The sequence below is a fragment of the Colius striatus genome, chromosome 1, assembly GCF_028858725.1.
Source record: "Colius striatus isolate bColStr4 chromosome 1, bColStr4.1.hap1, whole genome shotgun sequence".
NCBI lineage: Eukaryota > Metazoa > Chordata > Aves > Coliiformes > Coliidae > Colius > Colius striatus.
The window spans coordinates 63,393,142-63,420,571 of NC_084759.1; the positions used below are offsets into that span (position 1 = coordinate 63,393,142).

At 38.0% G+C, this 27,430-nt stretch overlaps 1 protein-coding gene across 1 annotated transcript in view; it reads right to left on the reverse strand.

Moving 5' to 3' along the window:
* Nucleotides 1-27,430, reverse strand: part of NCK2 (NCK adaptor protein 2) — a 90,632-nt gene that overhangs the window by 50,173 nt on the left and 13,029 nt on the right. Inside the window, exon 2 of the mRNA XM_061997343.1 lies at nucleotides 5,597-5,668. The gene's annotated coding sequence lies outside the window, so the exon portion shown is untranslated. The remainder of the gene's footprint in view (nucleotides 1-5,596; nucleotides 5,669-27,430) is intronic.

Here is a 27,430-nt window from a genome sequence, read left to right on the forward strand (position 1 = left end):
ACAAAATAATCAGAACAGAGGCTCTATTATTGGGAACAACTAAGAGCAGCTGACATAGACAACAGCCTCGAAAATAAGATGCAAGCTGCAGGAGATCTGTGAAACAAAAGGGTGTGAAAAGAGTGCACAAAGGAAAACATGGGTTAAACCCATGAGACTGCAAGAAGCCTGTGATGTCTTAAAATTAGAACTTAAAATCAGGGAAAGAAAGATGGACTGTAAAAGGTTTGTATGCATATCCATTGTATTCAATGCTTTGTGTTACTACAGGCTTTAAAAATAAACAGCAGGACAAGCTTATTTTCCCAGTCCTCTCTGCTTAGTACAATTTAAGCTTTATTACAACATTGCAAACAATAATTGTAATCCGAGATTAATTAACCAAGTTATTAGAAACAGAATTCCACAGCAAATATACCATGGTACGTTTTAAATATTTTCTGCTCTGTGAAATTCACAAATTTCAGCAGTTATCCAGAGTGTCCAAGTAACACAAACAAGACCATTTTCCAGACACAAACTGAGATGAACTGCATGTACAGTCTCTTCCCATTCATTAAAAGACAGCATTTCAGCAATCTGAACTGTTTTTCAGTATTAAAATACATTTGATGTAATACACACCATTTGAACATGATCTTACATGGAATATATTAAGAGCAATAGTGATAAAAATACACTTTACAGTTCTAGCTGTATTTCTAATAACTTACCAATCCTACCATGAACAAAGAATCATTTGAAGTTCCCTCAAAGACTCCACGCCAGATGAACTGCCTTCTAGCCATTATCAAATGGAGGAACAAACCTTCAACTGATTTTATAAGTGATCTATGCCAATGCTGGCTGTGTGCACCAGCCCTAGAGAGCTATGAAACAGGCACAGCACCCTTCAGAAACCTGAGGGGAGGCAATTTCCAGCAGGCATTTGCAAGCAGGCAATTGACAACAGCTCCTTTATAGGGAAGCTAGATCTCAGAGTAACTTGGTGACAATGGCCTCAGATTCATATTCAGAAGAGTTTGGGATCACTGACCCATTCCTGTGTTGATACAGCCCTATCATACAGTGCTGGCTCAAGGCCTGCTCCCAGTCCCAACATCCAAAAAGCCTCAAGTTGAATTTCCCTGACATAGAGGCACATGTACCACACTCACCTAAGTCACAAATGCTTTCAGCACCTTAGGATACCCTCCCTATGATATGGCTTAACTGCATAAACTACCTCAAAGAGTTTATCAAGATCATATTCTAAGCCACACCAGTTGTCCCTCAAAAGTGCATATTTAAATCTTCTCACTGAAACTGGTGTAACACAGGGATATGCTTGTTTGGAAATCACAGAAACAGGAGCTCAATAACCATTCTGCCAGTGGCATTCCTCTGAACACTAGTCAAAAACACCAAGGTTGGTCACTGGGTGTCTTGTACCCAGTTCACAAATATACTTGGGCATAAGCTTAATCTTAGCTTACTAATATATATGTTTTTCATATCTATCTACCTATCTTAACTCATGGCTATATTCATGAGCTAGGTGCTAGATTCTTTTCATCTGACAAAGCTTTTTCTGGGCTCAGAAAAACCTGACACTCTGGATGAGAAGACAGCCAAAGTATATACTGGTTATAAAACCACAAAACTACTTCCACTAGGAAAAATGTGGTCATCATTTTATTATTACTAAATTTTCACATATTGATCAAAGTAATACAGTGTTCTCTGATGAGGAATCCATACAGACTGCAGTTAAAGTGTACTACAAAGGCTATTAGTGGCCTGTTAACAAGTACCATTGCTATCTACAAACCTCAGTTGCATCTAAAGGTATCAAAAATAACAAGTGATTCTTAATCTATTTTGATATTATTAGTATATAAAAGTATGTCTGTATTTTCATGCAAAGGACTATACTTACTAAAGAGAAATAAAAAAAAAGTGTCATAAAAATTCTAAAAAAGACAGTACTAAATTTATGTAGTCAGGGTAGTCATTGGTCAGGGTAGACCAATTTATTTGAGGGGTATACCTGTGGTTATGGGAGTGTGGGAGTCAGATGAAAGTGCTTGTCTCTATTGCCACTAGCATAATATAACAGGCAGTATTCTATGGATTCCTTTCGTATTCTAAATGTCAGTAAATATATTTAAGTAATGCTAAACTTGCATTCAAAGAATTAAAATCATACCTTAGACACCTAAGATAATTGATGTAATTACAGAAAATTTTTTTTAAGAGAAAGGAATCCAGACATCCACTCAGAACATACCTTTCATTCTCTTAGCTACTGTCAGTATCAAAGTTTCTGATAGCTAACTCATACAAAACATTAAGAACAAGTATTGTTTTCCTTGGGTTTCAACTCCTCAAAAATAAAAAACTACAAACAAGCTGATCCACAGAAAAATACCAAGACATATTCAGATACAGCATAGCAGACAGTTCCACCAAGATAAAAATGTCCGTGTTGCTTTTTCCTCTTTAAACAAGGAGGAAGATGAGTCTTCCAGAAGCTTTGAGCAGGTCCCCATTCCTGTAATGTGAGGAATGCATTTGCATCATGGTTGTTCTGAGTACCTTTACAGACTACATAGAATATACAGGGAAAATACAAGACAGAGGGTTTTTTTTGATTCAAATATCATAACATGAACGTGTAACAAGTTCAAAACTATAGAATACCACTACATACATGATGTCCTACAATAGGATAAATGCTTTTTGGATAGTTTCAGATTTGCAACAACTGGATGACTGTAATAAATTGCCAGAACATTAGAATTCATCTGTAACCTCATGCTAATTTAATTGTAGAAATGACAGATCTTTCTCTTTATTTTTCTAAAGAGTGTTTTCCCTATATTTATCTCTCAGCTAGAACCAAAACCAAGCAACATAAAAAAGCCAGCTTGACCAGACAGATAAGAGATGAACTGGTAGATCTTGACAACCACATATTATTTACACTGTAATTTTGACTCAATAAAATCCTATAAGGACACATTACTGTATTCAGTTTAAAGCAGTGTAATTGAGTGTAATTTGTGAATATTTACTCTGTTGAAGAGGAAATTAATTTGGCAAAGAGAAAAAGGTTTATGTTCTGTTTCAACAAAGCATTTCAAGCGTAGGCTTTACTGAACCTACACCTATGCGTTTCTTTCCCTTTGGGAAAAGCATTAGAATGTTACATGTTTTGCAGGATCACATCTACACCAAGCTGAATATAGTCCATCAGAAACATGCACACAAAGGATGGAGAAAGGCAAAACATCACTATAGAAGCTAGATTTAATTTTGTTACTGAAATGAAGTGTTGTGCAGTTGGACATAAGTATTCTGTGTACCCATACTTTAAAAATGACCCAAAAAATGACAAAAAAGGACATAACTCTACATCTGCTGCCAAATGAGATGTCCAAACAGTTATTCCTCTTCTCCATTCAGTGTGCTATTATTTATTGACTGCCTTTTGGGGAAGTGTATAAACCTGCTGTAAACATCTTCATAACCCAGATTCAAAACACCTCTTTCCTTGAAGAAGTAATTTTTTTTCAAAAGCAATTTTTTTCATTGAACTGAAAACTATTATATAAAAAAGACAAGGAGGGAACTGGGCCTATTTAGTCTAGAGAAGAGGAGACTGAGGGAGGAATCTCATTAATATTTACAAATATCTAAATGGTGATTGTCAGGAGGTTGGGGCATCCCTTTTTTCTATGTCATCTAGCAACAGGATAAGGGGTAATAGGATGAAGCTGGAACACAAAAAGTTCCATTTAAACATAAGAAAAAAACTTAATCCACTGTGAGAGTGAGGGAGCCCTGGCACAGGCTACTCAGGGAGGGTGTGGAGTCTCCTTCCTTGGAGGTCTTCAGGACATGCCTGGACACGTTCCTATGTGACCTGATCTAAGTGGACCTGCTTCTCCAGGGAGGTTGTACTAGATGATCTCTAAAGGTCCCCTCCAACCCCTACCATTCTATCATTCTATAGGTGACTCCGAAGATAAAACTGTAAGGAGTTTTATATTACACATTTGAAATAAAAAATAAATATAAAATTTGGGCCATAGTCTGTAAGACACAAGCTTAATTTTGAGTAGAAATTTTTGTCGGAAAATTAGAATATTTTTGCTATGATTAAGTCTGCAGTTTGATGAATCATTTTCTTTAGAATTTTCTGCTTTCTTTTTTTCATTAACAGTCCTTTCAATAATATTTCAACTTTGCTACCTACATGACACCCAAAACTCATTATAAAAACTCTTTCTACTCTAGAAAATTATTACAAAAGATTTCTCACTATTAACATTGAAACACAAAATGTTCACAGCTATACTCTGATCTCTTGGAAAGGCCAAGGTTATAAATTTGTCCTTTATGTTTAAAGACATATACCAGATAATTGGAAAATATAACACAGAAGTGAACTGAGGCATCTCAGTTTCTATCCTAGTACTTCACAATTTCCTTTTCAGTTTGAAGGAAAAAGGATCATTGGCAATAACACGTGTAGATGTTATACTTAAGACTGGGTTGCATTTTCAATTATAACTGGTTCACCTGCATTTTATTAAACAAATTAAGTCTAATTTCAACATCTGATAACACTTCATTGAGTATTTAACAGAACTCACAACAAATATCAAGGCACATGAAGGCTTAGATATTGCTTTTCATTTAAAGGCTCCCAAATGTCAATAATTAGCCTTGCTAACTTCCTTCTGAAGAAGGTAACATTACTTTTATTTTATAAACAGAGACTGTGAGTACAAAATAATAAAGCCACCTGGTAAAGTAATGACTGAAACTAAGATTCCCAGTTTTTTTGCTCTGTACTGTAGCTACTAAAATACTAAAAGTTCAATCAATGTTCTGCTTTTTTTGTCTTCATTTTTTTTGAAGAGTTGTAGTGGGGTTTCATTTTAGTGAATGAACTCTACTAAGTCACTGAGATCAACTACAGTTACTAGCAACAGACATGAAGGTACATGAATTAACAGAAAGTAGATAAACAGACTCTACGACAAAACCAATCCTATGGAAAACATCAACTTCATTAGGTTACTTTAGCCCTTCAGAGCCAGCCTTATATATACTGAATGCAATTCTGTTCTACTTTCACAGAAAACCCACAAACCTTCTTTCCTCTCAATACTTTATACGCTATTAGTATTTAATCAAAGAATAACAATAAGCCTGCTCCACCACAGGCTACAGACAGCCGCTACTCCTCTCCACTGCCCACACCACCACATCCTGCTTATGGTGCCTTCAGGGGAAATGACACCAAGTCAAAGCAGTAGGTAACACGAGACAGAAGTCAAAACACAGTGGTAGCAGTATCTAGTGCTCAACAGTCTGAGCCCATCTTTTTTTCTTGTCTTTTTTTTTGAAAGTAAGAGCTAAAACTAATTTCTCTCCAACCACTGAAGGAGAAAGATTTGCTATTTAATCATTCATCCAGCAGTTTGTTAAATAATAATTAAAAACTAAACCAAAATACTACACTACATAAAACCAAAACCCAAGCAACATGTCCAGTTTAGTTATCTTTAGTTATGGAAATAACCACTGAATTTGAAGCACTCACCTTTGGCACACTGTTAAAAGGTTCCAGACAGTGAAAAGCAGGACTCTCCAACACAGTTATGTACACCACGATCTGAAACAACAAACAACACACATTTTAGGTTTAGCACTAAACTTAGAAGACCTGTAGCTAGACAATTCAGTTTTCATGCTATCAAAATCTCCTAAGAGATGCTGAAGAGTAAGCAGGATGGCTCTAACCTGATCCATCTGCTTAGCATAAATAGAATCCACCTTTGTATTTAACTTTTCTTGATGAATATAAGGTCAATTTAACCACAGACAATCCAAACCATCTAGCAAAGACAACAACTAGCAATCCATGTCATCACAATACAGAGAAGACGCAGTCAATAAATGGAAATAAAAAAATCATCCCAGTTTTTGAAAGAGTGAACTTTTAAAAGTACCATTATTTACCGTTTCTTTCACTTTTTGTATCAGTCAGTTTAATTTATGCATGCTTCCTAAGAAAAGGGAAACACTCTTACACATGGAACACTGAGGTATATCAGCAAAAACAGAGCTTGCAGATTTGTGAGATGTGACTGCTTCGACCTAGGAGGCACTGATACACATTTGGATGTGTAATCCAGCTGGATTACCATGACATGTGGTTTGAGGCCATCTGGCACAAGAGATACTGACCCAACAAGAGTGACCTCTGACAGAGGCAGAGGAGCTGGTCGTAGAGCTTCCATTAAGGGTGTTCTGGTTTAGCAAGGAGCAGCTTTTGGCTTAGTAACAGGGGGAGCGGGTTGCAGTGAAGACCCGGTAAAGAGTTTGTGGACCCTCCCCCGGCTCCTGGGTTCAGACCCACCTCCGGCCCGGCTGGGCCAATCTGGCGCCTCTGCCATCACTATTTAGGGGACAGGAATTTGAAATGCGAGGCAGGAGGTGTATGAGTGGTACAAGATGGAGGCGACCACGCGGACCCTTCAGCCAGAGGAGGAAGGAAGGAGGAGCAGTAGACCGGAGACCCTTCTGCAAGCCGTGGCGAGAATGCAAGCTGTGCCCCTGAAACCTGTGGAGATCCGTGGCAGGACTGAGAGCCACCAGCAGCTCCATGTGAGTGAGCCCGGACGGGCGAGGGACTGTGTGGGGAGACGGCCATGGCCCAGGCCGTGTTGGAGAGCCTGTGTGCCGCAGAGCAGCCCCACACGAGAGGCAGAGAGGAGCTGCAGCCTTTGGAATGGGTGCATGTCGGAGCAGCCCGTGCAGGGCTGGCATGCGTGTGAGTTACCCCACGGACTCGCAGGGAGGACTGGTGTGGAGTTCACCCGTCCTGAGGAGGGACAGACGGCAGAAGCTATTGGGAGCAGACTGACTGAGACCTCCACTGCCTGCCCCCCGGAACCGGTCGGGGGGGGCAAGGTAAAAACCCCGGGATCAGGGCTCTGAGCCCGGGAAGAGGGGAGGTGTGGCGGGAAGGTGTTCTTAAAAAGGCTGGTTGGACTCTTCATTGACGTATTCCTCTGTGTTGTTTCGTTTTGGTTATGTTTTGGGTTTTTTGGGGGTATGTTTTAGTTGATGTTGCATTAAATTATTTTCTGTTTTCTTCCCCAAACCGAGTAGCCTGGTCTGTTTTGTCCTGAACCTTAAGCGGCAATTAAGCCCTCCCTGCCCTTGAGCAATTCTCAGCCTCTTTGGTACTTGAGGCTAATCGTGGTCTTTGTTCCATGATGGGCCTAAACCACGACAAAGGGAAATTCTGTCTGAATGTAAAGAAGTAATGAGGGTGGCTAAGCTCCCTGAGAAGCAGTGGACCTTCTTCCTGGGAGGATCTCAAATTCTCCTGGACATAGCTCCAGCTGAGGCCTTAGCCCTGCTGGGAGCTGGACAGCACAAGCTTCCACAGATGTCTCTCAGCCTCCACTGTTTTATGAAGTATTTCTAGCCACAAAACTAACCGTTCAGATCGGTTTCTGGTTTTTAATGATACTTGTAACTCCATAGGATGTCTGTCAAATCGAAGCAGTGTAAACTCATTCAGATTCAATTCAAAGAAAAGGAAAAAAATCCGAATGTCTTCGTTGAGAGGCTGCAGCCATTGGCTTAGTTGATAAGGACAGATTACAGTTTCAACTCAACCTGAGGCCACTCATGCACAAACATTTGTTTTCAAAGTCTTCTCTGAGAAGACTCTGATCAGTTGACACTCTAGAAAAGCATCCTCTGAAGAAATTTAATTAAAGAGAGTAATTCGTCCAATGATTCCTTGCACCATAATGAAGGGGGGGAAAAAAGGTATAGACAAAGACACTCTAAAACATCTGTGTAAGGCGGAGTAACAGAACTACTCAAACCACAGTTTGACAAATGTTTAAGTATAAATGTATTGTCAGCAGGTGAAGCATGAGAGAGTCCCTGCTACTCAGCGCCTCAGCAACACACTCCTTGCTCCCCGGTAGCTGCCAGAGGAACTAGAGCATTGCTAACCCTCCTGAAAAATACAGAAGGGAGAAAAAAACCAAATGAAGGAGGGCAAATAGTGAGGAAGTGTAATTCTAACAGAAGAGTCTTCTGATCCAATTCAGCACCAGAATGAAGATATGTCTGTGACAGCAGAGAGCAGGCGAGGCTGGAGTGAACTAACCACTTTCTCCTCTGCTGTGGTGCTGGCTGGAATGCCTGCTGCTCTGTCACCTGACCTGGGTTTTTAAGCTTTCTGCAAACACAGACCACAGACAATTACACTTTGCTATACCAATTTTTCTGTTCAGTTACAGAACTTAACTGTGTTCTGACTGAAAACTGCTCTATACTTGAAATTATAGGACAGATATCAAGTAAATGGGAAAGATACTTTAATAAATGAAACAACATTAAAACCCTGAGGCAGGGAATATCTAGTTTCCTCCTAGCAGAATGTTTTGTAGTACATGTTATTCTCCTGTCAATAATGCAAGAACATTTTTAATATTAAGGGGGAAAAGTGAGAAAATAAAAGCCACTTAACTTTTAAATGAAAATAAACGCCACAAGATCTCCTGAACATTACTATCTTTCTGGCTTCCTACCTCATAAATCATCTACTGCCCATTACCATCTGCCACTGATGTAATGTACCAAGCTTCTGATTTTGTTTGGGCTTTTTATTTGTTCTGTTCCTTAAAGAAAAATCCAACACATTTTTCAATTATTAGTTCCTCTCTCATAGATGCACACTTGCATATAGAACTTGTATTTGAAAGTGAGTTGAAAAACAGTACTATTAATCATCAATACCCGAAAAACCTTATATTTGTTAGTCAATTGGAAAGAAAGTACAGTTGGGGAAAATAAGAGACCAAATTCCGTCTAAAAACATAAGAAAAGAATGAGTCATGTGTTTGTCTCAATATAAGAATGCTAACTTCCTTCTGAATTCTTTTATATTCACAGTTCAACTATATATCTCAATTATAGCTCAGAATCTTGATGGTGATAGTGCACAGAGTAGAAAGAGTCAAAGGAAAAAGATGCACAAGAAAACCTCATTTGTACCAACACTTTCATTGAAATAGAACTCTGTTAATTTAACAGAGAAATAAGCAAAAAATGCAGACTGGTCTCAGTCCTCTCTAGGCTCGATTCCATTGCATTATGACCTCCTTTTATATTTTTCTCCAGGTAAAAATCTTCACTTTGGTATGGAAGAGCCAGTGGACATTTTCTGCTACAAGTAACGCTAAGAGTCACTTCCTCGGAAGAACAACCAATTTCCATCACACACCCCCACAGTCTAAAGCTTTGCCTGCAACACTCTGACTTGCACAGTGACTCAAACTCAGGATGGAAACCTGGACCACAAATAATTCGCTTATACTTTAAATATGTTCCTTGAAACAATCTTTCAGTTAGAGAAGTTCAAAATCTTTCTTCTCAAAGGGCAGTAAATGGAAACAGTGGTTAGGGTTTGAGCTTATCTGAACACAAGCAGAGGGTTTGCACCTATACTGGGTTTCTGGTTTTGCTGTTCCATCCTACCAGCCAACACTCCTGACACCTGTTTTTGACAGCAAAACCAGGCTGGCGAGCTAACAGTTAAGCTTTGAGAGTACAAAATAATCTCCATCAGACTTCAAAAACCTTGGAGCACATGTGGCAAACACCATGTCCATCCAAAAGATAAACTGGAATGTTATAGTACTTGGTAAATGAAGTCACCAACTTCTTTGAAAGACAGTGAGGCAAAGAGAGGCATAGAGCTGGGCAGTCATGTCCCTTGGTATCACTAGTGCCCATCACTTCCATACTATGCGGTGTAATATCATTTGTCATACCTCAATCCTAATACCAATACTATTGGAGGAATGCCAGCTCTGCTGCATGCAAAATGTCACAGTTCCTTCCCACTCATTGGTGCCTTCACGTCCCATGCTTACCATGACGCCCATACTGACAACAAGGAACAGGAATGGCAAAGTATAAGAACTGGATGTACAAACAACACAAGGTAGAAAGACAAATTTGTCTACATTTAAACGGCAGCCTCAGTCGCTCTCATTTGTTTTGCAGACCAAGATCTTTCGAACACGATGACTATACAAGTCCCACAGTAGAAAGCACCTTTGAATAGTCAGAAATAAAACTTTGAACTTGGTGCTTGCATAAGCACCAGAAGATAAATATCAGTAATATCTAATATAAGCACCTTATATTTAATTGTGTAATCTTTAAAGATTACAACCTTAGGAATGAAGTAGTGCTTTTGTGATGATTATATTACAAATAACATCCAAAGTTATTAACCACCTTTCCTTTCACTAATAGCTGTAATGTGCCCCATTTTCTTTATCCCCATGGCTAAAATCCAAATTCAGCCTTACAATGACTGTTTCAATGACAATTCTCTCAGGCTCTCTTCCCAACACCTGACCACTTCCTATTTAAATTCTGACGTGAAATAGCTAAAATAATCTCTTTGATACTTAATATGCTAATACACAAGAATGACCTGACCATAAACCTGTACTGCACAGACTGGGAATTTTAACTCCAATGGTAAGGCATTCAAGTGGCTCCAATAACTATGATAAAATTCAACAATTGACATATTACTGGTGACCTTCTGGAGAACACATGAAAAGCACCACATTAATACAAATTCTCCTGTGGAGAAGATCAAGCTGGCAATCTGCCAGTTCATTACACTATCTAGCTCCACTCCAACATTAAATATTGCCTGCCTTTGTAATTGAAATATGCTGGAGCAATTGCAGGTAACCACTTTGGGCTATTAAAGTATTCCATTAAGACTTCCCCATTAGGCAGATATTTCAAATGAAGTTACATCAAAATAGGCTATGTTCAAAATATTTTAACTATGCAGACAATTCTGCAAGCACAATCCAGTTCCACGGAGCTGCAGGCAGAGCAGCCTAAGCACTAAAAAGCTCAATGCCTGAATTTGCTTCAAGGGAAAAGAAACCTACCAAGTTTATTCAAGACTCCAGTACATGCTTTGGATTTTAACCTCCTAGTCATATATATCCTCACAAAATTCACTTAATATTACCTGCTCTAAAGGTAAGAAAATGGTAATGTTAAAATATGCAACTGTTCTTGAACTTGGATAATCAAGGCATTCACAGAACTCTACATTTTAAAACTAAGCATGAAACATGGGGAGAAAAGAGACAGCAAGACTGGATTCACATCCTATTTAAGCTTTCCAAAAAGTAGCAAATTACAACATTGCATTACAAGGCGTATAACATTCTGAAAACAAACAAAACTAGTTAAAATCCTTTCACGTGATAGTCCATACAAGTGAGCTTTTCTTCTCTCAAGATCATGGTTCCTTAACGGCAAGGAAGCAAGTAAAACGGGGCACAAGAGGTGCACTGCACTACATGCAGAAAAGAGTGCCAGATACTTAAAATGCTGGAAAGGATTTAAGCTTGTGTGCCAGCTGTGAAAATAAGACTAGAACTTGAAGCAAAGACAAACTTCTGTGTTTAAATGGGTTTTTTTAAGTGGTACAAGTTTGAAGTCATGACCAGAGGCTGTAAAGGTTAGCCTAAGAATTCGGATCTCTTTTGAAGAGTGCATGGGCAAGAGGCTGTCTGTCTTCTCTCTGCTGCTATCTGGCATGCAAGGGCTGTAGTACACCTTCCAGACATGCTGTCTGTATCAAAGAGGAAGCGATTAGACATGTATTATTGGTCACTCCAACAACTTGGTAACTTTTTTTTTTAAAATAAACATGTACTTGAGGGCGGGAGGCAGGTAGGGAAAGAAACCAACTAGAGAAAGCATGCAACAGTTCACACCTTAATCACATGCAATCAAAAAAGTTATGTTGACCTATATTCTCATTTAACTCCTACAGTCAAATGCATATCCTCTGCAGACTAGTTTATACACAATAAGTTTTCAAAGAATAAGAACCATTTTTTATGTCTACTTGCACAACAACAAACTTCCAGTCCACTCATGAAACACTAGTAGTTGGCTTTCTAAATAACAGCAATGCTTACAAATAAATTCTGTATTGCAGAAACCAATTTACATGGACAGCTTCCTCTGTAGTTGCAGTCCAAATACATGCATGACTAACATCTTTCTAAATTGGAAAGAAATTTGGAAAGTTACATCTGTTAGTGACTGTACCTGCTAACAATTCTACAATATACGTTGTACAGATTTACATTATGAAGAGGAATCACATGCTTCTTTCACTCTCTCAGCTAGAGGTTTACTCTAAAAGAGCTATTAAAAAACTTAATACTGATACCAAATTACTAAATTCACTGTAATATGCAAATTTTTTAATTCCTGGCTTAAGCAGGATATGTACTGATATTAACCTAATTCAAATTTGATTATGCTAAGCTGCAAACTTCCAGGGAAGTCCCTGTCTGAGGAAAAGAAAAAACACAGAGTGGAGATATTGTGAATGGGAGGGCCAGGAGGCCTCCCTACAGCAAGGCTGCAAACTCTTTGACAGGATGTGTAATACTGCAGTCTCCAAGACAAACAAAAAATCCCCATCAACAAAAACCCAACACACCTGTCTTTCAGACTGACTGTCGACCACCAAAATAAATGCAAGCTATGTCCAGCCACTCTCTATAAACTGAAGGAGACTCACAATTAAGATAGTATGCCATCAAAATAGCTTTAGAGGTTTTTAAAGCATTTTAAGCATTTCACTGTGAGGGTGAGGGAGCAGTGGAACAGGCTGCCCAGAGGGGTTGTGGGGTCTCCTTCCTTGGAGGTCTTCAAGACCCGCCTGGACATGTTCCTATGCGACCTGATCTAGGTGAACCTGCTACTGCAGGGAGGTTGGCTAAAGGTCCCTTCCAACTCCTACCATTCTATGATTCTATGATTCCTATTCAAGAGGCAACTGTGAAAGGTGAAGCACTCTAACTCCATTTTATCTTAATTCTCCTGTTTTTTTCTTTTCTATTTATAATAAGGAGTAGCAACTCATAACCTCTCTAATTTTCCTTATTTACAGACTCACAAGCTGGCTATGTAAGCATATGTATAAATATCCCTAAAGGCCACATAGGAGAAGCAATGAAGGTTTTGATTTGTGCTTAGGACAGCTCTAAGCACTTCAAGAACCCTTACAAATGTATGCTGTAAGACCGGAATTACCAATTATAAATGCAGATAAATAAGTAGAAAAGGAACTATAAGTACAAAGGTTATTCTTTAACATTGTCTCATGATATCTTTAAGTAAAAGAAAGGATTAGACTTCAACCTTAGGTAGTTGCTTAGCTAAGCAAACTTCTAAGGCCATGGTTTGAACACATGATAATTATTTTTTGTTTAATAGTAGACCTTCTTATTCAAATTACAGATTTCATTTTTAGAAACATCTTAGCACTAATAGTTGGATAACTTTCTTCAGCACTTTAGAAAATAGTATTTTGTACACAGTTTAATAATTTGTTCCACTGGAATTTCAGCTTTTTTCTGATTGATACATTTTTGTTTGTTTGCAAAAACTGCCCAGTGACAGTCTTTCCATTAAGTAAAATCAGCTCAGAATCTTTGAGGACCTGAGTGGTTAACAACTCATCAGACTAAGCAGCTTCTTTACAAATACTTCTTTTTCTATTGCAACTTTACCATTAAAATGTTTTACATAAATACTCAGTATTAACAAGATTCCCCCCTCGGTATTCTCTAGGCTGAACAGTCCCCAGTCCTGGAGCCTTTCAGTGGGTTGTATATGTCTCGAAAAGGTGTATGTCAAGAGGGTGGGGTGGCACTTTATTGTCTCAATTGACAGGACAAAGGGTAATGGACACAAGCTGGAACACAAAAAGTTCCATTTAAACATACGGAAAAACTATTTCATCGTGAGGGAACCCTGGCACAGGCTGCCCAGGGAGAGTGTGGAGTGTCCTCTGGAGGTTTTCAAAATCCGCCTCAATGCATTCCTGCACAACCTGATCTAGGTGGACCTGCTTTAGCAGGGGCATTGGACTAGATGATCTCTACAAGTCCTTTCCAACCCCTACCATTCTGTGATTCTGCAATATTATTTCTTCCAAACTTCTCTACTAGAGTCAGTGCTTTTACTTCAGTAATTACGCATTTCAAGGATCTGAAAGATGACTACAAACAGCATATTAACGTACTCTTTACAGTAATCTATTAATCTGTACACATAAATTACCAAAAATGCACACCTCCACTGGAAAAAGGCAGTCATAGATGCTCTTTGGAGAAGTGAAAACCACAGATTCTGATGAATTAGCTACCACAGAAGGTTGTAACAAACTTGCTATCACAGAAACACTAGGAAGACATATGGGGTTACCACTTTCAGCTAGGGAGAGCAATGTTTAAAATAAGTAAATAAATCTCACATCTACACAGTGAGAACATTTGCTTTGGGGCGAGATGTAACAGAAAATGGACTGTTACAGAGACTACAGATCACTAATAACAGACTCAAGTAAGGCAGACTTAGCCCACTGGTAATTCTAATAAGGATTGCAGACAGCCTTTAACTTTGAGCTCCCATTCTGGTAAATTATTCATTTGTTCTTAGTCCAAAGAAAATCTTACCTATGTGCACATTCAACACAACACTGTCTAAATTTTAAGTAATAGTACCACTACTATCTCGGTGCTAAAATATATGGATAACATGATGTTAAGAGAGATAGGTCAAGGTCAGTGATTCTCTTTGAAAGCACTAGACAGATGCAGGGAACTGGAAGAAACACACAGAGCAGATCCTGACTGATGTCTTTAAGGAAAACATTGTCAGAAACTTCTTGATAACTGTCTCTTAAACACCTCCAGGGATGGTGACTCCACCACCTCCCTGGGTTGATAGAGCTAGGACAAGGGCTGGACTCAATGATCTTAAAGGTCTCTTCCGGCTGAAACAATTCCATGATTCTATAACTCTCAAACTGCTAAGTATCAACCTGATACTTAACACTGACAGATCAAGGCCTGGTCTGGGCACTGTCCCCCATTGTCATCATCAACAGCTGAGGCAGTCATCCCCTGCATCTGAGCTAGTTTGCTGAGAGTATTTGGGTTTTACCCTTCCTCCAGGTGCACAGCCACCAGGTATATAAGGATGCTGTGAGCATTACTGCCCAAGTAGAGTATTTTATTCTGATGAGTATGTAAGCTCTGCCCTATTCAGTTCAGGCAAACTGCATCTGAAGGACTGTCAGCATAAAAAAGAGCCACTTCACTTTGAAGGGATGGCAGAAAGGAGCCCAGGCATCTTGCCTGTCAGGTAAAGAAATCTATAGTGACTTCAGTTGATAGAGCACGTTGAGAAAAGCTCTCTCAACTACCACCAGCAAAAAGAGGAGGAAGTTTCATTGTTTATTCAAATTCTGCATTTCATTTACAATGTTGAAAAACATGGGGCTGCAGAACTCACAAACAGACATTAAACTGGAGCCCATTTGTAAAATTGAAGGATGGGGAAAAAACTCAGAGAGCACAACACAAAATCCCTTACTGAAACTGAAATATACTCAAATCACATCTGGTGTTAGAGTTCAGTAAATACAATGATGAAAATTATCTTAGGAGGAGCAAGACATTTTTGTCCCAATATATTTGTGCAACAAAGGCTGGGAAAAACTGGCATTCCAGATCCAAAAGCTTTTTAAGTCTCCTCTGATGGTCCAACTGAAGAAAGACAACAAGCTGTATGTGGTTCAAGTACAAAAGTACCACAACTAGGGGTTCACAACTAAGAGGCAAAGGTAAGTGGAAGACAAAACACTTCGAACTTTGAAGTTGCTTTGATTCCTACATGATTTGGTAGGCAGTACATGCTAGTGAGGAATGTGTGCTACCATTACTGTCCTCTTTGGACATGACAGAATGATAGTCCCCAAAGTCAGCACGTTCAATGCACTGGTCAAAATAAAATTGCTAGCTTCCTTAGATTCAGAAAAAGGAAGCCATGCCAGAGTCGCCAGGATTACTACTTCCCACAAACACAGAGGTCCCCAAAACACTTGCTATTTCTTCCAAGTTAATACTCAGAAATGGTTGAAGCAGTTTTTGGCTGAACTGCCTCAGAAACTTTGCTTAAGTTTGACAAGAAATATTAACACAGCTTTGGTTCCACCACAGTGTACAACAGCCCCAGCCACAGGTGTTGCTATTATTGCTCTTTGAAAGATAACTAGATATTCCAAAATCTCATAATACCCAAATAAAATCTGGCAACAGCCTACCTTCTGAGGTTTGCAGCACTGATCTACCCCCTTTCATGTCTTATACACATTTGATGGTGTCTTATTCTACTCATTTTAATTGTGCCAATTCAGTGGCAGACAACAAATGAAAAAGCAATAGAAACAGTGCTGGCCCTGTAACAACAGTCAAAACAAAGATTTCCTATGGCAGCTGTCAAATTAATGACATCTCCAAAGCTATCTAAATACAGTATCTGGGCAGAAATCCAATTATGTCAATTCTGTCTGAATACCCCAAAAGAGAGTCCTACTGGGGTTAGAAGTGGAAATAATTTTAAGTGCATATTAGCTACATAAGCATCTCCACACTTGAAACCAGAACAAGGGAACAAAAACCAAAAGGCCTGACATTTATCTGGACACGAGGGAGAGGGGAAAAAGAACTGTTACACATCTGGCAAAAGGTCAAAGCCAATTACCTTGTCCAAATTTGCCCCCCAAGATAATAGCTTCCAGATTCACTTATTTGAAGAGAGATGTATTGACTCCAGTAATTAAAAAGATTTCTGCTTACCTCTATATCGTCCGCTATGGCTTCATTTTTCCCAGAACGTCTTTTTCCCAACAAACTATTAACAGCAGTAGTAGCACATGTCAGCTTCCCAGAAGTGTGAACTAAATTTACCTAAAAACTACATGAAAGAAAATAATATTCTCCTTCCTTTATATAATAGGTATCAGTGACAAACGGTATTCACGCTCTCTAATGCAAGAGCATGACTTCTTGCTGCTTTTACTGTTTTACTTAAACCATTGTAACCACTGATTTTCCATTGCCTTGGTAATGTCTGTGTTACTGATTAATTATGTGGCGAATTCAGTTAGCTGAATCTTACCAAGGGATTTTATTTATTTGTGGTTTTAAAACAGACAATCAAGGTGCGAAGAAAATAGCCTTTTAATTCAACAAAGGAAAAAACACAAGGAATTTTGGTTTATTTCCTTTGCAGGTGTACTAAAATAACTGCTTCTGAAAGTATAAACATAAATTTATCTGTTTTTTAAAATGAAACTATTTAAGAGACTGTTATGAAACTAAAGAATGTATGTGCCAAATAACTGAAGCAATATACGTTAACTACATTCTAACTAGAAACCTTTATCTCTATTATGAATAAATAAATCTTTAAATAAAAGTGAATGATAAAAAACACCAGACTCTGATTTAAAGTTTCTAACTCTCCTCTGTCTATACAATGGAGAGAACACTCTCAAAGATAAGGCTATAACTCACTACACATATATTGCAAATGCTTCTGCTATCAACATGGTATCAAATTCAGTAGAGAGTAAAGCATTCATTATGAATGGACCTATATTTAGGATTGCACATTCCAGGCTCTGCTTCTTACACGAAGACTCACACAGTTAGAGGTGGTAGGTTTTTTGGTTTTGTTGTGTTAGGTTTTTTTCCTCTTGAGCACAGTCATTAGAGATATTCAGGGGAGTCTGAATATAAAATCTGGTATGTTTCAGAATGTACACAGTTAATGCAAAAAGAAATTCACAGAAATGGGTAGCACACAAATGCAGGGCTGTGCTCCAGAACTTAAAAATAGCCTTAATTCAAAGCAGTGTCAAAGCAGACCATCTTCAGCCACTCAGAGCATTTACTCTCAAAAATCACTTTGAGAGATCTATTTGCAAGCCAGCAAATTTGGATGTTACCAGTTTGTACCAAACTCAGATCAGTAACCCACTGCATTTTCTGCTGTTAAAGCAGAACACAGAATATCAGGCACAGTAAATTTAACTAAACTTGTTAATAATATACTGTATTTTATCACAATGAAAAAATAAAGTGTATTTAAAATAGGTTCCAATTGAACCCTGCAGTCAATGAGTCTGTCAAACATTCTGGCAAAGCCTAGAGCAAAATTCTTCAGCCTCGATTTTTTATTTTTAAATTTAAGAATATCTACAAGGAATCCATTTGCTGCACTTTATTTCAAGAGATTTCATTTTTGCATTTGCTCTGTAGAACACTCTGAGTGCAGTACCACGAATCCTCCTTCATGTCACACAGGCACTGCAAATCCAATTACTACTCTATTAGGTCTCATTTAAATCCCATATGGTATGACAATAAACTGAACAAAATGAGCATCAGCACGTTTTTCAACCATCTTTACAGTATGACATAGATGGCAATCACAGCTTAATAAAATTTCATTTACAAGAAAGGAAGCTCTGTATTTTCTTTCTCTGCCAGGCATTTCAAGGAGACTTGGGAAATGTCACTTCTTCCCACCCTCCTGTGAAGAAGCCAGTTGGCCATTGCTATTTCATGCTTCTCAAATGCTTAAGCCTCCTGAGTAAGGAACCCTTTGACACAGAGTAACACCACATCAGGAAGTAGGAAGAGGAGTACAAAACAACCTGACCAATCTGAAGGGCACTGATGGTATTTTCCGACAAGCTCTTATTTTATCTGGACATAAAAAGTGCTAAATATTGCAAAGTATAATTTGCCTAACTTTCAGAAGCTCCAAATACTTCATCATTTCTGTGGAGTTAATTTATGGATATATTATAATCATGTACCCCTCTACCTTCATGATAGTATTTTCCAAGCTTGTCTCGCTACCCAGCAACTAGTGTTTATAGATGTCTAGGTCAGCCCATTCTTTTGGGAATGTATAAAAAACAAAGAAAACAAACACAAAATCCCTCATTTGTAGTAAGGGGGTCACCATCATCAAAGCTCTCTCTGAGGGATGCATAAGAGCCTTGTTGAATAGATGTTTCTTAATAGCTGACCTGAACAAATCGTCTTCCTCATTCAGGCTAGAAATCAAAATGTCATGCTGACATTTAAACACATGATCTGTTGTTTAAAAACAAAAGCCAGGAAAATATATGCTGTCTACTTTCAAACATATCCCTCAGACACTTTGTTGCTAGACAGAAAGATTCAGAGTTTCCAGAACAGACTTTAAAAGATTTCAGTCATTCCATTAAAAATAAAAAAGTTATAATTTTATGAAATTTCATCCTTTAAGTGCCTACCACTTAGTCAGTGAAATCATGAGAAACAGATGAATTCCAGATTGAAGAATGCTGATAGGGAGGAAGGGAGGGTAATTAAGTTATTTCAAGGTTTGTGCTCCAATTCTGCAATTAGAAGAACTGGGCTGGAGTTTTCTCTGCAGGGAGGAGAGATTATAAAGACAGTAACATGATTGATTTTTTTTTTTTTTGCTAGAAAAGGAAACAAAAGGCAGAGGCATTTTTCCATGCTTATTAATCAATCACATGATCTTTTCTAGTGTATTTCCATGCACTTTTTTCTGTGTGCTTCTTAAAATGCCTTCCCCTCTGCTTTGCCTATCTTTTGCTTCAATTTAAGTCCTTCTCATTTACCTTCATCTTTTATATAAAATTATAGGCAGGACACCGTTGGAAACAATAAAAGGCAAAGACCACAGATCCTGAATTAAGTCTGCCTGAAACTTTGAGCAATATAACAAACCTTAAGGAAAGTAAGCTTCATTTACAAAAATATCATAGAATCATAGAATAGTAGGGATTGGAAGGGATCTTTAGAGACCACCTGGTCCAACCCCCCTGCCAAAGCAGGTCCACCTAGATCAAGTCACATAGGAACCAGAAGATGTCAGCTTCATGATCCAAATATCTGCCCAAAAATAAAGCTAAGACTATAATATTTTAGTTTTTAAAGTTAATAAAGAACTGAAAACACTACACCACACTTGCATACTTCTATAATTTTGAAAATTTTGGTTTACTTTCCATGTGGCAGAACAATTTCCTCTCCATTCTAGAGGATTTTAATTACATTTGTTTTTGTTGTATTTTACTGTTCTTTTCAGTAAGCTACAATGGCAACTGTGGATCCTATAACAAGAACTTATCCCTCTAGGAAAGTTAACACTTCTCAAGCTGCAAAAGAGCACAAACATCCCACATGCTTCAAAACACAAAGCCTAGTGCCACGAAACCTAAGAGTAACAGTCTCAGAAACCCACTGTTGATTGCTAAAGCATACACACGATTTTTTTTTTGAAAAATCAGTTATAGCAACCTTCCATTTAAAACAGTAATATCACAGGTGCCATGATCGCTTTTTTCTTGACAAATACAAAGTAACAGTTCCCAGTAAAAATCAAGACTTTTCAAAACTAGACCCTAAATACAGACTACCAATGTGTCAAGTGCTTAAATTATAGCTACTGTATTTCTAGCAGCACTAGGTACCTTAAGAAAGCAATGTAACACACTTCAAGCTCTTAACACATTTGACATATGGTAGTAAAAATATTATTTTAAAAAAATATCCATCCAGGAACTGATACCCTCTGCCAACAGGATTCAAAATTCTGGTGATAGTCCAAGAGTCAGAAATAAACATACCAAGATGAAACAATATCAAGGACAAAAAGCATGATGCATCACCTAGTACTGGTTCTGATCCCCTTATAGGGTACACCATCAATTCATTCCTTTGTCAAAAAGATTCTCACCTTACATTTTACTAATTTGTGGTAACTTTACATGTGCAGACTTGTTCATCTAGAATTACCTTACCCTTTCTTGCTGACAACTATGTTGATGATCTCAAGAAGGATTCAGCAACATTCATAGTTTCAAATACACACAGAACAAAGCAAGTCAGGCCTACCTATTTCTACTACAGGCTGATTACTATCTCACTTTGCAAGACATAAAGGAAACAGAGGACATGGAGAAAAGCAACCCTGCAGAGTGCTTATCCACCAAAATTCCCTACCACACGTTTTCTAGGTCTATTACTTATCAGTAATGGAGCTTTGAAGTACATAGTGCTACACTTATAAACTCTAAAGCTAAATATTACACACTTTGAATAACTCACATTTCAGAAGCCAGTTTTAGATTTGCCACCTCAAAAGCTAGCTGGCTTCACCACAGAAACATGACTCCTCTTTTATGCAGAATATAACCTGATGAGAGAGCTTCAGATGAGCATACTGGGTCTGAAAACCAAACAATGCTGTTGCACAGCAAAAATGCCTTCTGTTTGAATAAAGCTTCAGCTTCTTGAAGGAAGGATCACCTCAAAGGAGGGTAGTACTATTTCTTCCAGCTTTTTAATATGCCCACAGGCAAAAAACTTCTCTTTCCTATCAAGCTCTCCCCAGAGCTGAGAGGCAGGAGGACTGTCTGGACCTGCTGCTTGAAGAAGAGTTATACTTGCAAGCAGAAAAGTAGGTAATCCAATACAAATATCAGCTTTAACAAGTTCTTGGCATATGTTAGTCAAATTTATGATGTCAAATTAAAGAATAGGCCATCAGACTAATATATACAGCTTTGCACACTCTGAAGGCATCTTGTTTACCTATACAGAAGCTTTACTGAAAAGTAGAATGAGACTGTGATATTCTCAAAAATCAAACATAGGATTTCTTAGCAAGACAGGATCTCCCCCACAACTCAAAAGACTGACTCAGGCTAATTACCACCAAATGTTACAAAACAACTCTTCACTAAGGAAAAAAAACCCTCAAAACAAAACACAAAAATAACCTCCCCCACATTTTCAAAGAAAACTTGCAAAACTCAAAGTATGTGTAAATCGATGGCCTGAGGGCAGTGCAAGTTCTGCTTCAGGTCTACAAAGCTTCTCCAAACAGTACCAAAGTGTAAATGACAGTATAAATCTACCAGGGATTTAATCATAGTTGCAAGACCATGCTATCATATTTTCATTACTGCCATTACTTGCAGTATCTAGATTACAGCTTGGATGAGTACAGAATCACAACTTAACTTCATCGCAGAGAGCTCTGCCAAATTGTTCCTCACTGATGTCTTGAAAACAAGAGCTTGGATAGAAAATGTAGTGTTTAGTAAGTGGCTGATAAAGACTCCATGCCTTGCATACAATGTGGAGTGGGAGGCAGGTACGATAACCCACATGAGAAGGTCAAGCAGTGCAAAAGCAGAGGAAGAAATAGGACAAGAGGAACAACACTGAAAGAGATGCAGAAAGATTTTATGCAATTAGCAATTCCCTACACAGACAGGGAAGGAAAGACAAAGAAGAGCTATGTGGCGTTTAGTTTTCTTAACTAATCTGATGTCAAATAGCCAGTAATTCTAATACTTTTTTTCAAGTATTCAGAACAATTTGACAGAAAATAAGGGTTGGCTACGAATAGTCTAGGTGCAGACAGCCTTTTGGTGCACTGAAATTTTAGAGATAATATACTTAAGGAATTTATAGTCAAGAAAGCAAAAGCAGACCACCTTAACACTGAATATTACACAAGATTTCAGTTTTTAGTTGAGGTTTATTTGACAGCTTAAACTCTAATCCTGAAAGATAAAATAAAACACTAATGAATCTGAGCCAGTCTTTCAGAAAGTGAAGAATTGTGGAGATTTTTGGGTTTAATTCCAATTCAAGTCAAAGACACAAGATGAAAAGGTTCAGTATACAGGGATTCTTTAAGTGTCTGACTATGTGCTCATTTTCAGTTTCTTTAAAGATGTGACTACACACAGCATTTATGAAAATGCCAGAGAAAAGTTTTCAAACTATGAAGAGAGTGGCCTAAGTAACAAATCCATAATGTAATAATATTCCTCTTAAACCACTTCAAAACCAATTTCTATACAGATGGAAATTTGATAATTGCATTACCATTCCAGCACAGAACACTATACTTAAAAATTGTTTTGTTTGTAAAACAGATAAAGCTAAAAACTCTAAAATGTCTTATTTTATTTCTACCAAACCTCCCCTGCAAAGTTGCATTTCAGAAATGCCAAATTCTTGATCTCAAATAAACATAACATGGAGTACATACAGTGTCACAGAATTTCCAGAGCAAAGAACTATATCTCATTACTGTTGAGGTTTTTTTAATTTACACTCCAGAAGTCTTTAAGTGGAATACAGATATGAACTGAAATTCTGTATTAAAGTTTTCCCTAAATTATTTAAAAAAATCCTTCCCTTCAGAAAGACTAATTTCATGTTTTGTTTTGTTTTAAAAGAGAGTCATTCAGAGAAAAAGAAAGATATAGTCTTCCTCTCTTAGAAATCTCTGAATTTTCACAGTTACCCATTGCCCTCCCAAAAAAAAGAACATGTTCTCAGCACTGAACCCCCACCTCAATGTGTCCATTCATGCTCATTACCACAATATCTAAGTAGGGAGAGATGCCCTGTGGCCCAGGTCAGAAACATGCACACCCAGATCTCAACCCCAGCTTATAGTCCTTTTGTCTGCCACTGGTGAGAACTACAGCTTCCTGCTTCTTGAATCTCATCAGAAGATCCATCCACACTGAACTGATTTTTTAATCAATATAGTCCTAATGAATCAGTATTTTCCAGGAATAAGGAAGACATTTTTCCACCAGAAAGCTGTGTGACTAAGGACAACAGAATTGTCAGTAATTATAACCACATGTAAAACTGCTGCTTTATATCACTGAATACCATCCCTTCACCATCACATTTTTATTGCAACTGAAGTCAAAACATACGCTTCCATTCAAGGTCAGAAATGGCAATTAACTGGCACATGGCAATTGAATTGAACTATGGAGATGACCTAACATGATCTATCAAAAGCCTTGGATTTTCTTAAAGAGCATAAGGGCTGTGGGTTGGAGCGGTTGTGAACAATTACTGTATCAAGGTACAACACTTTTTAAAAGAAAAAAATGGGGAAAAGATTTAGTAGAGTAACATGATTTCCCCTGTGAACTCTCTCTTATTGCTACAGGAAGACAGAATTAATTTTAACAAATTCTACCAGCCAAGCAACTATCATGGCAAAATATTAATCATTCAAATTACCTCTCTCAAGTAAGTTTTTACCCCTCTCTTTCTATATAAAGAAAAATTTAAAATACATTGTCTTTGAATCTGAAGAAAATTAACATAATTCATGTACACAACTAATCGTAATAAGGAACTATCTTATTAGTTTGTCCTTCACAAGGAGGAGATGTTTTTCCTAACCAAAACCTGACACAAATTCCCCAAACATCTTTTCCACATTTAAAAAAGTTTTTATAGAGTCTCCAGGAATAAAAATAACCCTGGTACAAATATCTCCAGTAATGCTTCCTCAGCTTTTACTAACCAGCAAAAGCTTAAGAAATCTACCCATGAAGTACAATCAATATGGAGCCTTTTAAGGAGACAGAGCATATATAAAAATAACAGTGCAACAATAGGTAAGAATGAAGTTCAGGCATGAAAGCCTGAAAGAGAGGTTTAGGCACAAAAAGGGTTGGAAATGAAGGATTGAATATGGTAACAGCATTGTCAGTAGCAAAAGGATACTCAGTATTTCTTCGCATCTCCCAGAATAAACGCAACAGCACATAAACCAACAGTCCTGCTGAAATCAGTGCGTATTTTGAAACATAAATTATGTCTACACCTTGCTGCATTAGGACAGCAGCTCAGAAATAAGCATGCAATCCCTCCAGTAGAATTCACTTCAAAGCCTTCACTCTGCCTACAGAGCTCAGCAACAGATAAAATTGAGAATGCAGTTTCATTCATTTCTTCCAGGCACTCTAAAATTCACACTTACACCTCAGAGTGGCTTGAAATCTGGCGTGCCATATGGCAGTGCATTTGTCATTTCCAGAAATATGCTGAATATGGGTTCTAGAGATATAAAGTAAAAAAAAAAACTAAACAAAAAAACCACCCAAAAAACACCACCAAAAGCCTAAACCAAAACCCACAAAACTCCTGGAAGCCAACAGATTCTGCTCAAACATCACTAGTTTTACACTATGCACAACTGGAGAGCCTAGTCTTTGATCAGTCTTCAAAGAACCTCTTCATTTACCCCAGAAAATAAATCCAATGCCTTAGCTTGTGGAGGCTTATTTCCCTACTGTTTTGCAACTCTGTAAAGTTATTTACACTTGCCTTAAGTGAGACTGAAGTAGAAATAATACATCAACATCAATACTAGAATTATGCAAACACATTGCACTTGGAGCACTAAGTAAGTGATTTACAAGCTGCAAAACAGCGGAGAATCAGGATTAAGAGTTTTACGGCTATTTCAGTGTGAACCAACTGAAGAAGAAATAATTACTTCTTCCCATCCCTGCATACAAAGTTTAATGGTGCATATTATGAAGCTACATTCAAAAAAATAACAGAGCAATTAGCAAACAGATTTTAAAAAAAGACAAAACAAAAAAACATGAAAAAGAACTAAGGCTCTCCCACTGGCTGACATAAGAGTAAGATTTCGAAAAAAAATTGGCAGAGCTGAGCTAAACATCTTGCTGTTGCCAAAATGAGCAAGTCTTGTGTTGTAGGTAGAAAGAAACTAATTTATCATTCTACTACAATTTCTACTCTCCACTACTTGCAATCTGTGATGAAATGATCTTTTTTCTGACGACATTACATGACTGGAACAACTTTCGTCCTTGCTCTTTCTTTTCTGTCAAGGCTGGAATCACAGACCATGGTATGTTCCAACATAGATACAAAGAATCATTCACTTTTTGATGGCACACTCACCTTTACCTCCCTCTCTTTTCTCCTCATGTTGCCTCTTGAAACTAAGTTATCTTAAGCACATATCTTTTTACCCCAAGGAAGAAAATTGTGGACAGTTATTACTTGCTGTTAAGAACTGCTGTGGGAGTGATACTTTGTTTTGAAACATACACAGAAGTCAAGGAAAAAAAGAGTTACTCCAGAAGGGTGGATCCTAGAGTCTCTGAACTTCCTATGTGCATATTCCATAGTAAGATTTGTTTTGGAGACCGTGTGTGTACAGTATCTATCCGGAACGGGGAGGTGATTATACAGACAGCAAGGAAGTACGGGTAATTCTGTAGTTTGAATCTAATCCAGAACTACTGCACAGTTTCTATGCATAAGGCACAGAATCAAGCACATTTCCACCCTGATTGGGAAAGAATACTTGCAAACACCTAAAAACCCCCAACTTAATGGCAGTAGCAACTGGGATATTTAACATAGTACAGACATTGTTCCACTACACTAATCAATCATGTTCATCCAAGACCAAGATCCATGCAGCTGCTCCAGCTGATGAGTGTTTCAGCCATCCAGAGACAAGACTACCACATATCTGCCACTCACATCTCCTAACAATGACAGTGTATCCATCTGCTCATTGTTGCTAGAGGCAGCCGGCTTTGAGAAAGCCAGGGCTTTTTTCCCCAGGAGTAACAAGCACAGAGCTGCCAGCCGCTTGTGTTGCTATCTAAGGAAGCTACCCCAAGAAAAGCAAGAAAAATGTGTGGGCTGTGCTGGAAAGACAACGTAGAAACTAAAGCAAGCATAAGAGTCCTCTGTAATAAGAGAAGTGAAGAAAATCCCCCACATTTACTAAGATTCAGATTGATGAGCAGATCTTCCCCCCACTGGCCCCCAGTCAATAACTGGGACTTTTTAAGTATACTGAACTTGTGAGTGGGATGCAAAGCTGCTTTCACATGCTACAGCAAAATTTTACTGTGACCAGCAGTCAGATAAAAGTGTAATAAAATTTCCTGAACACTTAAATATTCATTGCAAGGCAGAGTAAAACCAAACAAAAACTCTAGAAAACCTGCACATTACAGAGCTTTCTATATTTGTTAATTATTCTCACAAGAAAACATACTGGCCATCAAGTTGGAAATTCAACTGTAATCATATTCTCAAATCTAGGTCTAGAAATCAGACTAAGTCAGCTATTGAAGTCACACACACTCTACCACCCTCACATTGCTATTACCACACTGGCAACAGCAACAGCTGTAACTACATATAGGTGGTCATATAGGAGACCCCATGTTTTATTGCTGCCATCACCCAGGTTAGCTCCTGGGAAGGCAGTAAGTCACTAGTAATTGACTACACTAAGACTTTGTAATGTAACTACAAAAGGATAGAAGACAAAAATTTAGAGGTCTCTTCCAGCTCCTACCATTCTATGAATCTGTGTGATTGTGTTTAAAAAGTTTTGATTGCAGATTAACACATAATAATGAACACATTTATATCATAACCAGGTAGATTGTCTTCTTGTTATGATGAAGTTTAAGTCTGTGATATTTCCTTCCTTTGAAGCAAAAGTGAACAAGCACTGCCGATGTCAGGATACTAGCCTAGCTAGCTCTAGTACA